The following is a 17,353-nucleotide window of genomic DNA, read 5'->3' on the forward strand; positions in this document are numbered from 1 at the left end:
AGAATGATTTGATATTTAAATATTTTGATAAACTCAAATCACCAATAAAAATGACTGTAAATATTTTTTATTGTTAAGTAAACGAAAAATAATTTAAATTAATTGTTGCACATTGGTTGGGTAACAAAGCAAATGTATATATATATTTGGAAATTATATTTTAATTTACCTTTATGTTCGTTTTCTTTTGTGAACACATTTTTTCTTAGGAACAAAGTGAGTAAAACGGAACCAATCGTCAATGCATGGCACCTAAATTTGTGTTTTCATTTCCCTTAAACTAGTAGGAAGCCTACTTATGTTTTCATATTGATGTGGTTAACAAATACTTTATCTTGTAGACTGAGAAAGCTAATGTGCTGAGGTTTATATCCATAGTCGTACACGTAAAGATCAAAGTGTTACTGTTGTGAATAAGAAGATAGCCGGAATTGTGTTATTCAATTATTTTACGCTTTTCACTTTTTTATATAAATCTCCTTTTACTGATAGAGCTTTAACATAGGGACTTTGTGATTGCATTATTCTGTCTCTTTTAAGACATATTTTGCAATTTCATAAAGGTGATGGTTCTATAGGAATATGTGCAAGATCATGTTTGGAGTACTATTTGGTTGATGACAAGTTGAAAATGAAAATGGTAAACAAGGTCATAACTTCATTATTTTATATTGCTTTCATTATTCAATTTTTTTAATACATATACATTTTTCAATTTTAAACAGGTGATTTTCCGTAGGAATATGTGCAAGACTATGTTTAGACTTTGTTTTAACTATGGTTTTGGTTTGGTTAATGACTTTAGTTTCAACTATATATTTGATTTATGTTTGCATTATATATTTGGCTTAGTTGGATATTATTTAGATTATGTCTAGGTTATATATTTTTACTTTATTTATACAGAATTAAGTTATAATAAATTAATATTAAAAACAAATTACATTTTTAGCAATTTGATACTATACGATAGTCTATAATAATCATTGGTATATTTGTATTAATAAAACATTTTATTGACGATTTAAATCGTCATTATATGTTTAAAATATATTTTGGAAATTAATTTAGAGTATTTATTGATGGAGATAATAGCCATGCATCACAATTTGTTTAATATATACCTTGACGGTTGAAACTTATACCAACGGTAAAAACTGTTGAAATAGGTATTGTCAAATCAAACAGTATTTGATAGTTTCTACTTTAGCGATGCTTAAATCATCGATAGAGAACTATAAACCTATTTTGACGGTCACATTTTTGTCGATAAAAGGGTATATTGATGTTACATGTGCTAACAGTTATTTTTTTCATCGGACTAGTGTTTTTGACTGTCAATATAAAGTTTTCAAACTTATATCGATGGGTTTTTTAAAATTTTTAGCAACAAACATTTAGTAAGTGAATGAAATTTTATTTGTGGTATAGTAAAATGTGTTATTTATTTTATGAATACTTAATCAAAGATGGATACCGCCCATTTGATGTATATAATTTAAAATTGTAACACCATTAATTCGTATTCGTCGCCAGAATAGGGTTATAGAGCATTACTGGAATATACAGATCAAATACAAACATTTCATATTATTTAACATTCATGTTAGATATTATTCATGTAGTCCCTTATATGAGTCCTCTAGACCCAATACATGCATTAGAAACGAGTCAGGACTAAATCGGGTACTCAGAGAATTTTTTCGCGAAATTTTAAAATTTTTCCTAAGTACAGGGGACACACACCCATGTGGCTCACACGACCAAGTGACACGCCCGTGTCTCAGGCCATGTGGACATTCAAATTAAGGACACACGACCGTGTCCTAGTTCGTGTCCAAATTAGGGTGGTTACTGACTTGGGTCACACGGCCAAGCCACACGACTGTGTGCTAGGCCGTGTGAGCATACTGACTGAGACCTCAAATTCGTGCATATGTATGAATGTGTTTAACCAGGATCAATCAAAGCAGTAATATCAATATCAATTAAAGAAAAAGTACCAGTAATGACGTCTAGTGCAGAGGCATCCTCTCGTGCACGAATACCATATGTCATTGCTGGTGCTCGTGCTTTAGATTTGGTAGTTGAATCTTTTCTTGTACCTCGTTTATCACTCACATTACCGGGGTTACGAGGTGGTCTACCTGTCGAAGCAAGGTTGCTCGGCTTTGAAGTCTATTAAGTATTTTTCTCAAGCTTTTCTAGGCAACCTTTGAGATAGTGGTCAAAAGAACCATATCTAAAGTAAGTTCCGCTTTCATGCAGTACTCTCCAAAATGAAATTTATTACAGTACTTGCATTTAGGTTTAGCGTTTCTAACACTACCTGCACTTGCTACAGATGTAGCCTGGGATCTTAGATTGGAATATCAAAGGCTTTCACTTCTCTCAGAATATCCCGCAAAGGTAACAGAACGGTCATGATCTTTCTTTAACTTCTTTGAGGCCGACTGATATGACTTTCCTTTTATTGGAAAGTTCTAGTTTCCATCTTAGCTCGTCTCTTTTCTTTACTCAACTCTTCAGGTTTATGAGCTCGATCGACCAGTACAATAAATTATTTTAATTCCAGGATCCCAACTAACAGTTTTATGTCTTTATTTAGACCTTCTTCAAATCGCTTACACATTGCGACTTCGGTAGGGATACATTCTCTAGCATAATTACTCAATCTGAAAAATTCTTGTTCATACTCAGATACAGTCATACGGCCCTGTTTAAGTCCCAGAAATTCTTTCCTTTTCTGATCAAGAAACCTCTGGCTGATATATTTCTTTTTGAATTTAGTTTAGAAAAATTCCCACGTAACATGTTTTTTTGGCACAACAGAAATCAGTGTATTCCACCATTGATAAATCGAATCTTTTAACAGGGATACATCACATTTTAGACATTTAGTCAGTGTACAAGTTAATTCATCCAGAACTCTGATAGTATTTTCTAACCAAAATTCAACCCTTTCAGGATCATCATCGGCGGTAGCTCTAAATTCTTCTACCCTATATTTACGGATTTTATCTATCAGAGGTGTAATACCCCCTACCCGTATTCGTCGCCGAAATATAGTATGAGGCATTACCAGATTTTACCGAATTTTTTTTTTCAAGATAGATTTATCATATTCATAAGATAATTTCATCACATACCAAAACCAAAATTTGTTAGCCATACCAATGGCTAACCATAAATTCATTTCACATTAACATCTAATTTACTAGCTTATACATGCCATTGATTTCCAAAATAAAGTTCCTTTATGTACCGAGATCTCGAGATTGATAGTGTGATGTGTCTCCGACCAAATCCGACCTCCGAGCTCTTAACTCTACAAACAGGGGAAAAAGAAACAGGGTAAGCACTTTGTGCTTAGTAAGTTCATGCAACAGGAATTATACTTACCATACTTATACATCCATCATTTAATAACACAAGCACATATCCAATTCACATAAGCATATACCTATCACATACAAACTCAACCTCATGCAAATTCATTACAAAGATAAATGATTGATGAGCTCATCAATTCCATGATTTCCATTTCCTTGTTATTTTTCCATATTTATCCCGTTGAATTACTTGGAATTTCGATGGATTTTCAGAGGTACACTTTAGTGTACAAATCCGGGTCCGTCAATTCATATTCATGTGCGCACATTTCCATTTCAGAAAGCACACTCCTGCGAACCTCATCCTTACAGCGGGATTACCAGTCCAGGCTAAATCCCCTATAATATAAACTCATAGAGTATTGTCGGGATTACCAGTCCAGGCTAAATCCCCTGCAATGTAACACCCCCTAACCCCAAACCATCACCGGAATGGGGTTACGAGGCATTACCGGACATATCTGATAATTTACAATAATTCTTAAATAAATATCAAACATATTAAGATAAAATCATAAATTCATATAAAATTACAAATTGACTTTTTTTTTATAAAAATTTCGGCAGCATTTCTGCTTACTTTTACACTAAACCTCCTGCAAATAAAACCATAAATTTTACAAACATAACCAATTCATTTCACATTCTTATTTTCTATTCTAAATGCATTCTAATCAAACTCAATTAATTCAATATCAATTTAAATTTATCAATGTACTAATTAATTTGGAATGGATAAATTTCTTTCATTGAAATTCTCAGATTTATAATACTAACATTTTTAGCTATTTATATTCAAAACATAATAACATTTATACACATCCTATGTACATGCCACATTCTAAAAGAAAATATACATCACCAAAATTTGCTGAAGTCGGGTCTGGTTTTGGATGCTGGCTCAATACTTGACTTCTACAACCTGCGCACGGAAACAACCGTACGCTGAGTATTTTTATACTCAGTGGTATTACCATAATTCAAATTATAATAACAATAAAGAATTATAATTACCAAGCATGTAATTATCCAATTTCTTAAATATCAATTAATTCATAAACTTTCATTACTTAACAATCACAGTAAAATTTATAGTTATTCTTCAATTTCAATCACATATCACATGTAACAATTTCAATCACCCTCATATTCAATACTACAATCGATCAAATTCATTTAATTTTCTCATTTCAATTATCCACCTTATTAACAATCTGGACTTTGACGGATACACGAATTCCAACCCAATCACACCAGTACGGCACATTGTGCCTAAAACGGTACATAGTACATGATCAGTATATGACACATAAGTGCCTGAAACGACACATGAGGTGTCTGATACGACACACGAGGTGCCTGATATACGACACATAAAGTGTCTGATCGGCAAAGCCGATAAATCCCGTACTCTTCCAAATCCTATGGCATGCCAACTATATCCGACTTAGCCCGACTAGTTAATAGGGTATTTAAATTCTCAATTCTCTTCCATTTCCAATTCAAGATCACTTTTCCACTTTCTAGTCAATTAACAATTTAATACCAATACATATTTCAAATAATCACATATAATCATATTTTGGTTCAATTCAATTCACTTTTCTATCAATACACAATCCACATTTTCACACATATTCATAAATTAATTCACTTTATTTAATTCATATTTTAAAATTCATTTTTCAATCAAATTTAAATCACTAATACTTTTAATCAATATACATTTCAAATATTCACATATTTCCATCATTCAATTTAATTTGATTCAATTCAAGTCACTATTATCATTCCAATTGCTTACCTAATTTTTACTTACCATGCATTTTAATTAAAATATAACAATCAATAATAAATAAATTTGAATTATAGTAATACAAACCCGAATTTTGCTCGATTATTCCTCAATAACCTTCTCCTTTCCTTTGTGTGCCGATGCCTCGAGTTCTTTGTTAGCTACGAAAATAATAATAATTTACACCATCACTTACAACATTAATTTATAATAATAATAGAATTTCTATCTAATTTATACTTTAATTCTAATTTAATCCTAACTAAATTTATTTACTTTTCCAATTTAATTCACACTCTATTTCTATTCAAATTTCATCCAAACTAAATTTTATCTACTAATTTCTTCAGCATTTTTCACTAATTTCGAATTTCCCTCAATTTAATCCCTAAAATTCAAAACTTATAGTTTAGTTCACAATTTAATCCTTTTATCAACTCTAACTAGAACTCTATCAAATAAATCATCAATTCCATCATTTATTCAACATAAACCCTAAAAAAAATCTATTAACTTTCAAATTTTCAACTTAAATCCAATAGTATTTCACTCTAAGGTTCCAAAAAAAACATCAAAATGAAGAGAAAAGGACTAAATTTAGCTTACCAATTAACTTGAAGCTTAAAAATCTCAATTTCCCTTTTTCTTTTCTTTCCTTTCTTTCTTCCCCTGTTTTTCGTCTCTTTCTCTGTTTCTTTTCTAGCTATTATGTTTCTTTTCTTCTTTGTTTCTTTCTTTTACTTTATTCCTAGTTAATAATAATAATAATATATTTTAATATTATTTACTTAAATGATAAGTAAATATGTAATAATTACTAATATATGTATTTCATTTTTCCACATGTCTTCATATGCACCATACATTTGTCAACTTTTTATTTATTTATTTATTTAAAATATAATAATAATTTAATAATACTAATTTAATAATATTAATTTAATAACATTTTTTTAACACATAAAAATCTCATATTTTTATACTTATGCGTATCAAATTTGGCAATTAGCATAATTATCTATTTAGTCCCTATTATTTTTTTTAATCTATAATTAAACTTTCACTTCTATTACAATTTAATCCCTTTTTGCTAATTATTCCTAATTAAGCTAAATTCACCTATCTAAAACTTAATTAAACACACAGCTAGTCTAGTAAATATTTCTAATAATTATTTTCAAACTCAATTTACTAAGACGGAGGCCCGATAATGTACTTTTTCGGTGCTTGTGAATTTTGGGTCATTACATGCAACGACAATTACTCTAATGAGCTTGGATCTGAATTACCAGTCCAGGCTAAATTCAGACCCTAATTCGGATTACCCGTCCGGGCTAAATCCATTTTCCACATATTCTTCGGGAGGGCTATATCAGGATAGGATCACCCGTCCGGGCTAGATCCTTTTACCGTCAATTCCTTTTTCAGAGATCCATCGAATTTTTCCTTTCATTCAACCGGGATTTATTTCCTCTTTTCATCAAGAATATCAATACTTCATCAATTATCATACATTAAACATCCAAATCATATTCACATCAATAACAAACATTTCAAGCATTTATGAATATAATTCAAGTTACATGAACTTACCTCGACAATTGTTCGTAAACAAAAATCTACTAATCCCGAACTTTTTCTTTTCCTCGATCTTGCTTCGTATTTGAATTTTCCGGATCTAAATAAATAAATTTAATCATTAATCTAATACATTTCATGTTCATATGTAACTTTCTCTACAATTCCATTATTATTTATAGTGCATTCAAAGCTGCCTCACTGAGTCACAGTCACTAAATTATTTATATCTTGACCTACAGAACTCCAAATTAAGATCCGTTAATTTTTCCTGAAACTAGACTCACATATCTTCTTACCATAAAAATTTCAGAATTTTTGGTTTATCCAATAAGTACAGTTTATTCTTTAAAGTTGCCCCTGTTTCACTGTATGACAGTTCTGACCCCTCTTCACTAAAAATTAATTATCTCACTGTACAGTGATGCTTCCCTTTATTTCTTCAGAAAATAGACTCATTAAGGATTCTAAGCATATAAATTATAACTTATAATCATTTTTGTACAATTTTTAATGATTTTCCAAAGTCAGAATAGGGGAACCCGAATTCATTCTGACCTTGTCTCACAAAATCTATTATATCTCATGATTTACAATTCCATTGCTTACATCGTTTCTTTTATAAGAAACTAGACTCAATAAGCTTTAATTTCATATTTTATTCATCCTCTAACTCGATCTATACAATTTTTGGAGATTTTTCAAAGTTAGAGTACTGCTGCTGTCCAAAACTGTTTTAGTGCATGGTGTTAATTACCATTTTTCCCCTAAACTTTCAACAATGATAATTTCGTCCCTGCTCAATTAACCTCTCAATTGAGCTGATTTTTCTCAATCAACACTTTATTATATCACTTTAAACTACCTTATAACCTTTGGAAATTAGAATTTCAGCACTAAACTTTAATTCCAAACTTTTTCACAATTAGGTCCTACAAATCAATTTCTATTGGAATTACCTAATAAAATCATCTCATAAACAAATTAAAGCATCAATTTCATCCTATTTCCTCATAAACTTCCAGCACATATTCATATCAACTTTCAATATCATTCATAAAATCAAAAACTAATGAATTAAGTAATAGGACCTAGTTGTAAAAGTCTTAGAAACGCAAAAATTACAAGAAAAAGGCAAGAATTAACTCACTTGGTGCAAAAATTATGAAAAAAACAGCTTGAAGAAACCCTTAGGACATTTTTGGCTGATGAGAGTGCAGAAAATTAAAGAGAAATCTAGATAATTCCACTTTAGTCCTAACTTTTAAAGCAAATTTTGTAATATTCCAATTTTACCCTTATTTTTTCAATTCTCCTGATTTTTCTCAGCGTATGCCGCCCAAAATATCTCCTTTTGGGGTTATTTGCAATTTATTTCCCTCCTCATTTCACAATTGAGCTATTTAATCCCTCTAGTAACTTTTACATTTTTTTCAATTTAGTCCTTTTCACTTAATTGACTACCCAAACATTAATATTTTCTAACGAAATTTTAATACCATATTACTAACACTTCATAAATATTTATAAAAATATTTTTGACTCGGTTTTACGAGATCGAAGTCTCGATATCTTATTTTTACCTAGTTCCTTCAATAATTTCTTTTTCTTACTAACCACTTAATCAGTAAAATTTTTCTATCGATATTTTCATACGATTTTTCCTATCATATCAATATTCATGCAAAAATATTAAAATAAATTTCTCTTTAAATCGGATTTGTGGTTACGAAACCACTATTCCGATAATTTTGAATTTGGGTCATTACAAGAGGTTTACCAATTCTAACAAGCTTTGTACCTTGTGGCATATCAGGAACCAATTGAGAGATAGGAGGGGGAGGCTGTTATATAGCTGGATTTGTTCTTACAAATTATGTAAATCATTCGTTCATTATTTGGAAGAAGGCTTCTTTTGCCTCTCCTCTTCAGCCCTCAGATATGAGACTTCTACTACTAGATGCTGCTCTTTATAATGAAGCTTGAGCATTGCTCTCAGCTTCTTCGGATTCAGCTCGATTGGATGACATTACTATATGAAAAACATATTCAAAATGGTTAGGAGATATCACACTATCACAGGTTATATAATGACATGTATAGCTAGACTCGTACATGCTACGTTAGTCTGAGAATCGGCTAAAATCGTAGCTCTGATACCAATAAATGTAACACCCCTAACCCGTTTTTATCGTTGGAATAGGATTACAGAGTATTACCGAAATATACAGATTAAATACAGACATTTCATATTATTTAACATTCATGTCAGGTATTATTCATGTAGTCCCTTATATGAGATCTCTAAACCCAATACATGCATTAAAAATGAGTCGGGACTAAATCGAGTACTCAGAGAATTTTTTCGTGAAATTTCAAAATTTTCCCTAGGTGCAGGGGACACACGCCCATGTAGTCAAGCCGTGTGGCTCACACGGCCAAGTGACACTTCCGTGTCTCAGGCCGTGTGGAAATTCAAATTAAGGACACACGACCATGTCCCAGTCCATGTCCAAATTAGGGTGGTTACTGACTTGGATCACAAGGCCAAGTCACACGACCGTGTGCTAGGCCGTGTGAGCATACTGACTTGCATAATTAAGGTGTAGAGTTTTGTACAAGCCCAATTTTTAAAACCCGGGCCCAATTACAATACAAAACCCAATACAACCCAAAACCCAAAAACAATGCAAACCTAACAGACCTAACCCATTACAGCACCAAGCCAATTAACCTCAGCCCAATTAGCCCAAACCCGAAGCCCAATAGCCCGGGCCCAATCTCCTCAAAAAATATCTGCCTGAAACCCTAGGCGCCAACCTCCTCCTTAGCCTTTTGACTCCTGGCCTTCTGCCAGTCGCCGCCACCGCCACCGGACGTCCCATCTGCGTCCATCACCGCCATGCCATTTGCGCCGCCGTTTACCTGCAAACAAATAAGAGAAACAGCAGCAGAAACAAACAAAAACGATTTGGCTATAAAAGCCGAATAGAATGTAATTTTCGGGACTTTTTTTTCTTTTTTTTTCTTCTTTTGATCTTTGTATCAAAAAAACATATGATATCAACAGTAATAAAAGTCAAGCTTGAAGGTGATTTCTCGTTTTTTCGATTTCAATCCATTTTCTTTTTCTTTTTTTTTGTTGTTTCTATTTTCCTGTTTTTTACTTCTTAAACGAAAATAAAATAAAAAAATATAGAATAAGGGAAAACTCACCGGGGCAGGGTTTCCCACGCCGATCTGGCGTTCGTCGGCTGTCGGAGGTAGTGGCCGTACGGCGAGCACGCGGCGGCGCACCAAGGGACCCTACAAAGCCGGAGTTTTTGAAAAAAAGGGGTTTATTGAATTTTTTTTAAAAAAAGGGGCATCTGAAATGTTTTTTTGGAGAAAAATTGGGTTTAAATACCCAAATTGAAACGGCGCCGTTTTGAGACACCCTTGACCCGCGCGGTAACCCGACCCAGGGGGAGGATCCGCGCGTTTTCTGAAAATGGGATATTTTCGCAATAAGTTCCTCCGCTTTTGTGGTGTGTTCAAGGCGGTTTCTTTATTTTTTTTACAATTTTGGCCACAAAATTTTGCATCCTTTTCAATTTAGTCCAGGAACCATGCGCCTGGGCCTTGACAAAACGATGTCGTTCGATTAATAGGGATAATTTCCTAATTGGCCCTTATATTTTTCGCGCGCATTACATTTTGATCCTTACTCAGTTTTATTTTTGATTTCAGCCCTGAGATTTCGTTTCCGTTTTGATTTAGTCCTATCATTATGTTCATTATTATTATTATTATTATTATTATTGTTATTATCTTTACTATTATTATTAGTATTAATGTTATTGTTATTACTATTATATTTCCATTTATATTTACTATGTAATTTTAAATATATATGCCATGTTATATTATCATTATTATATATGTGTTTATATATTACATATAATTTATTTAATATATATAAATACTTTTTTATATATGTGCATATTTATATTCGTATATCTATATTTTTTTTCTCATGAATATATGTATACATACTTATATATGTATTTTACTTAATAATTTTAAAATACACATATGTACATACATATTTTGTCCATATTTTATAATTTTCATCTATTTTCCTTTATTTTATTTTTTTATGTTCATTTATGTATTTATTTATATATCCATTTTTATGTTTTTTTTCTTTATTTGTTATGGTATACGATTTTTCTTTATTCGTTTTTGTTCTTATTATCTTTGTTCACATTATCATGTTTATTATCCCATTATATATACTAACATCATACTTTAAAAAAGAGGAAAATTTTTCTAAATGAGGCAATTTTTTGCGTTTGGAAATTTGAGAAAACATGCCCTAAGGTGCTGGGTGTCGATTTTTCTCGTTCAACCAAATGGCTTAATATCCTTTTAAAATTTTAAAGTAAGGCAATGTTTTGCGTTTAGAAATTTGAGAAAACATGCCCTAAGGCGCTGGGTGTCGATTTTTCTCGTTCAACCAAATGGCTTAATATCCTTTTAAAATTTTTAAATAAGGCAATGTTTTGCGTTTGGAAATTTGAGAAAACATGCCCTAAGGTGCTGGGTGTCGATTTTTCTCATTTAACCAAATTGCCAAATATCCTTTTGAATTTTAATCCATGCCATTCGAGTTGTTTTTAAGGATCGTATTTTAAATCCCTCTAAAGTTTTCAATTTTTCGACACTAAGACATTAAGTAATCAACTAGGTACCAATTTTGGGTGTATCGAGGGTGCAAATCCTTCCTTGTGCGTAACCGACTCCCGAACCTATTTTTCTGAATTTCGTGGACCAAACTTATTGTTTTAATAAAATCAAATCGTTTATTAAAAACAACCACTTTTCGAGGTGGTCCGATCACACCTCATCAAAAAGGATCGGTGGCGACTCTCGTTTTCGTTTTCGTTTTCGTTTTCAAAACATAAGTCGACCCTATTTTTCATCAAAAAAATGGTGTCAACAGAGTTCATACGGCCAAGTCACACGCCCGTGTGCTAGGCTGTGTGCTACACACGACTAAGACACACGCCCGTGTCTTTGCCCGTGTAAAAATACTTGAACATTCTGTTTTGAAATTTTAAAGATACAGGGGACACACAGCTGAAACATACACCCGTGTGCTAGGCCGTGTGTCACATACGGCTAAGACACACGCCCGTGTCTCTGCCCGTGTGGACAAAATAAAGCTATTTCCAAGTCTTATTTCTCACCCAAACTTGACTTCCACCTACATTAACACTTAAACCCATTCTTAATCCAAAATAAATCATTCAAATTAAACCAAAACAAGTTTATGTATGACTTATCAACACATATGTTCAAATATTCATACTTACCAAAATACCATATGTACATATAGGCATGTTCAATATATTTTACCACCATAAACCAATATGTCCATATGATTTTCATCAATCAACCATTTCAATCACATTAAGCATATTAAGACCATTTCATATATCAAAACATACCATTTACAATCCATACCAATGGCTAATTCCAACCAAACATATACATGCCATCTTTGACCACTTTAGCCTATACGTACTATTATATTCAAAAGAAATTTTGCTATTTATACTGAAACGAGCTGAAGGATAATGTGATATAGCTCCAACCAACTTCCAACCTTTATGAGCCTTGAGTACTCTAAAATAGAAGAAGTAAAACAGAGTAAACATTTTATGCTTAGTAAGTTCATATAACAGGAAATTAACTTATCATTCAATTCAATTTAAGATATGCTCAAAAATACATCCAAAGCAATTTGGCCAATAGCCTAAACACATATTCTCATCAATTTTGTTAGTCATGTAATTCACATAAATTCCAAGAAATAAGGATGAGCTCATCATGTTACAAATCATATACATGTATTTCAAACACATTTCCATAATAATTCTTCTCAAGTTCAAATTATCCTATGTCAGAACTTTTCCCGATGAATTTATTTAAAATATCGATGGATACATAGGTAGCACACTTGAAGTGTACAAAACTGTAATACATCAATTCATTTTCGGAAGTACTCATACAAGCACATAAACGGGAAGCACTCTCTCAAGCTATATAACAGGATGCTCATATGAGCCAACGGAAAGCTTATCTAGACTGTATAACGAGAAGCTCATAAGAGTCATAATCAAGAAGCTCATGTGAGCCAATAACGGATAGCTCCGAAGAGCCATTAATCAGGAAGCTCCAGATAGCTATATATCGGGAAGTTTAAACAAGCCATATCGGGAAGCTCACAAAGAGTCAATTAACGGGAAGCTCACTAAGAGCCTTTAATTGGGACACTCATAAGAGCTAAGGTGTGCCCACAACAAATGCAGGGTCACTACCTAACAGGATGCTCCGAAAAGCTATAACAGGAAGCTCGCAGGAACCATATAACGGGAAGCTTGAGAGGGCTTATAACGGGACGTTCTTTTGAGTTGTGGTGTGTTTGCAACATATGCTAGATCACAACCAATTAGGAACCCTATATCCAATCGAATTTCATCACGAGACTTAACATTTATCGGGATTCATCATATATGTAATCCATTTCATGTATATGGCAATTACACAATACTTGTCAGATATATTATAATACCCCGAAAATCTTTACAGTAAGATATTATCTTTGATATAATAAAATAAGAAAATAAAGCGTCAAAAAGGGGAAATTTTAGAGTTACGTCAACATTGGGTCGTATATTATGACATATTAGTTCAAGAAAGGATTAAATCGTAAAAGTGAGAAAATTTTTGTTGCCTAAGAGTAAATACTCAAAAATTAATGGGTTAAAGTGTAAATATGAAAAGTTGAAGGACCAATGGTGTAAATATTTTAAGGGTGGAATGATCTAGAAACTAAGAAAAATGGATGGATTAGGACCAAATTGAAAAAGGTGAAGAAGTTTGAGGGACTAAATCACAATTTTACCAAATTAAGTGATGACTCAAGATGGAATTTTAAAAGATCATGAAGGGCAAAATGGTCAATTAGAAGAGAGAGAAATCTAGAAGATGATGATGATGTTGGAGATATTTTAGATTAAATAAATAAATAAATATTAGTTTATTAATATTTTGATTTGATTTTTAAATGATATGTTATTATTTTATTATTTTAATATTTAGTATATATATATATGTGGAAAGAAAGATGAGAAGGATAAAACCCACCATCGTTTCCATGCAATTCACGTTAGAAGAGAAGAGAAGAAAGAAAGTTTTACTTTCTTTACAATTTAGTCCTTCCACCAAAAATTCATCATTTTTATCTAGAAATCAAAAGAATTTCTAGATCCATCAAGAGAGAAAGATAACAAGGAGACTATGGGGAGTTAGAATATCAAGTTAGATTCAAGAAATAGAAGCTGGAGGAGAGAGAAAATCAAGTTAAAGATTGAAATCAATATGACAAGGTAAGTACATCAAGATTTTAATATATTTTTAAGTTTGATATTATTGAAAAAGTATGGAAATGATGTTAATGTAAAGTTTTTGTATATATGGTCCTATGTTCTTGATATGTTAGTGAAGAGAAAATAAGAGAAAGTGATGAGAAATAGTGTAGAGAAAGAAAATAAGGGTGTTATAAACTTGGTAATAAACATCTTGCACTAAAATGGTTTTGGACAGTAACAGTGGGCTCACTTTGAAAAACCACAATAAATTATGAAAATCGAATTAGAGTATGAATAAAATATTGAATTAAAGCTTATTTAGTCTAGTTTCTCATAAAATAAACAGTGTAAGTAATGGAATTGTAAATTATGAGATATAATAAATTTTGTGAGACAAGGTCAGAATGAATTCGGGTTCCCCTGTTCTGACTTGGAAAAATCATTAAAAATTGTATAAAAATAGTTATGGGTTAAAATTTATATGTTTAAAATACTTAATGAGTCTATTTTCAATAGAAACAAATGGGGACATCATCCAAATTCTGAACAAAGAGATAATTAATTTTTAGTGAAGAAGGGTCGGAATTGTCAGACAGCAGAACAAAGGTGACTTTAAAGAATAAACTGTACTTATTGGCTGAACCAAAAATTCTGAAAATTTTATGGTAAGAATTTATGTGAGTCTAGTTTCAGCTAAAATTAGTGGATCCTAATTTGGAGTTCTGTAACTCAAGATAAAAATAATTTAGTGGCTATGACTCAAATGGACAGCTTTGAATAAATTTACAAGTAAATTGTGAAATCATAAATAATGTTACTTATAAGCATGTATTATAAATTAAGGATGTGGAATGGAGAGGAGGAGGAGGAATATATATATATGAATATTCAGTTAGCATGGATAACTTGCACGTTTTAGACTCAGGGACTAAATTGAATAAAAGTAAAACTTTAAGGGTAAATTTGTAAAAATGTCAAAAAGTGACCAAATTGCATGAAATGAATTGTTTTATTATTTAAATTAGTAAATGGAATGAAATATTAATTTAGATCAAGATTGGGTGAAAATTTGAGAAAAATAGAAAACTTCCAAAATATCCTTAAATTTTAGTATTTCTGCAATTTAGTCTGGTAAGCTCAAATGAGCTATATTCTGTAATAATTTTAATTGAAGTGAATGCTATTTGGTAATGAAAATTATATATATGTGTGTATTATTATTGGAATTAAATTATTATTGGTAATATGTATAATTGTTTGATACATTTAGCTGATTATCGGAAGCTAAATTGAGTTGGAAGCTTGTTGGAGATATATCACAGTATCCATTGGTTCTATCGGTAATTTTGGATGATTTGATTCTGGTTATAATGGCATGTATAAGTTAAATTGGTTAACGTTAGCTCATTAACGTATTAATTTTGATTGGTTATAAATATGAATGCTAGATAAAAATGAAATGTCTGAAAATTAATTAGTAAACTCCGGTAATGCTTGTACCCTATTTTGGTGTCGAATACGGGTAAGGGGTGTTACATATATGACACATTGTACAAATCACACACATATAATTCAAGCTTAACACATAAGTATACAATTTAGTTGCACGAACTTACCTCAACAATGTTCATATTCGTAGGCTACTATTCTGATACTTTTTGTGTTCCTCGATCCAATTCTGAACTAGGTCAATCCAAATCTATACGAGTAAATTTAACTCAATTTAATACAATTCACATTCAATTCACATCTTAGGCAAAATTACCATTTTACCCCTATACTTTTGATTAATTACGATTTTATCTCTAGGCTCGGAAAATGAAATTCATGCAATTTAATCTTTATTATAAGCGTAAAATTTTTTTACATACAACATTTACAACCCATGCATTTCATAAAATTTAGAATTTTTCAATGATTTTTATAACTTTACAATTTAGTCCCTAAATCACAATTTCATCAAAATTCACTTTACAAAAGTTGTTTATCGATCAACAATCTTTCATTTCCTACCATAAATTTCATAATTAATACATATTCATCCTTGAAAAAACTCTAGTACTTTGATAACTTTGCAAATTAATCCCCGAGATAGCTAGATTAAGCTATTACGATCTCAGAAACATAAAAATTACTAAAAACGAGACAAGATTACTTACCCAATGAAGCTAAATAAGCATGCTTGAGCTCTTTTCTCTTAGCTAGGGTTTCCATGCTTTTCTATTTAGGAAAGATGATGAAACTGATGATATTTTCTTATTTTATTAATTTATCATCTTTTCATCTTTTACTTTCCAATTTCATTCTTTTCTTTAATTAAATTTCCATGGATGAATCATCATAATTATCTACTAGCTCCACTTAATGGTCTGATTGCTATATAAGGACCTTAAATTTTGAATTCCATAACTATTTGATACTTTTAGCTAGTAGAACTCAACTTTTGTATTTTATGCAATTTGGTCTTTTTATCGGATTAGACATAAAATTAGTAAAAAAATTTTACAAAATTTTCATGAAATATTTTAATCATAATGCAGATTATAAAATAATATTAAAATAAATTTTCTTTCGAACTCGAATTTGTAGTCCGAAAACCACTGTTCCGATTTCACTAAAAACGGACTGTTACAAAAATTATTCAAATAAATAAATAATAAATTTAACTTTTTTTATGTAATCAATGTAAAGTAATTCTAAGCCTTGCAATCGGTTGAGATATATAATGAAAAACATAAAATTCGCTAGTCAATTTCATGAGCTAATTTTAAAATATGCGTATCCAATCCAATCTTTGAATAAGATAAAATTTAAGTGTTTTAAAGGCTCATATTTTTAATATGATTGAAGTTCTGATAAGATCTCTACCAACATACTTTTTAATGAAAACTTATTTGGTGGCTATTTTTATGGAATTAGATATTCACATAGTACACATTGTGTTTATTTATAGGATAGCTTGTTTAGGTTTAAGATATTTGAGAAAAGAGAGGGTAAAAGTTCTATGGAAGCCTCCTTTGAAATTGAAGTCGGATTGTATTCTACTTTAAAAAAAAAGGTAAATTAGTCATTATACATTAGATCAAAGAGCAAACTGGTCATTCTATTAAAAATTGCATCCATTTTTATTGTTAAAAACTTGTCCATATGCATCAACATAAGGTACACAT

General features: G+C 31.1%; 1 long non-coding RNA gene across 1 annotated transcript; it reads right to left on the reverse strand.

Annotated features, from left to right (window-relative positions):
* Window positions 1-4,215: 4,215 nt before the first annotated feature.
* Window positions 4,216-5,889, reverse strand: LOC107947600 (uncharacterized). Its single transcript, XR_001697189.2, has 3 exons — window positions 5,794-5,889; window positions 5,275-5,348; window positions 4,216-4,314 (listed from the first exon to the last, which is right to left on the reverse strand). It is a non-coding gene; the product is annotated as an uncharacterized lncRNA (long non-coding RNA).
* Between the last annotated feature and the right edge of the window lie 11,464 nt (window positions 5,890-17,353).

The sequence above is a fragment of the Gossypium hirsutum genome, chromosome D12 (genome assembly GCF_007990345.1).
Source record: "Gossypium hirsutum isolate 1008001.06 chromosome D12, Gossypium_hirsutum_v2.1, whole genome shotgun sequence".
NCBI classification, from domain to species: Eukaryota; Viridiplantae; Streptophyta; class Magnoliopsida; order Malvales; family Malvaceae; genus Gossypium; species Gossypium hirsutum.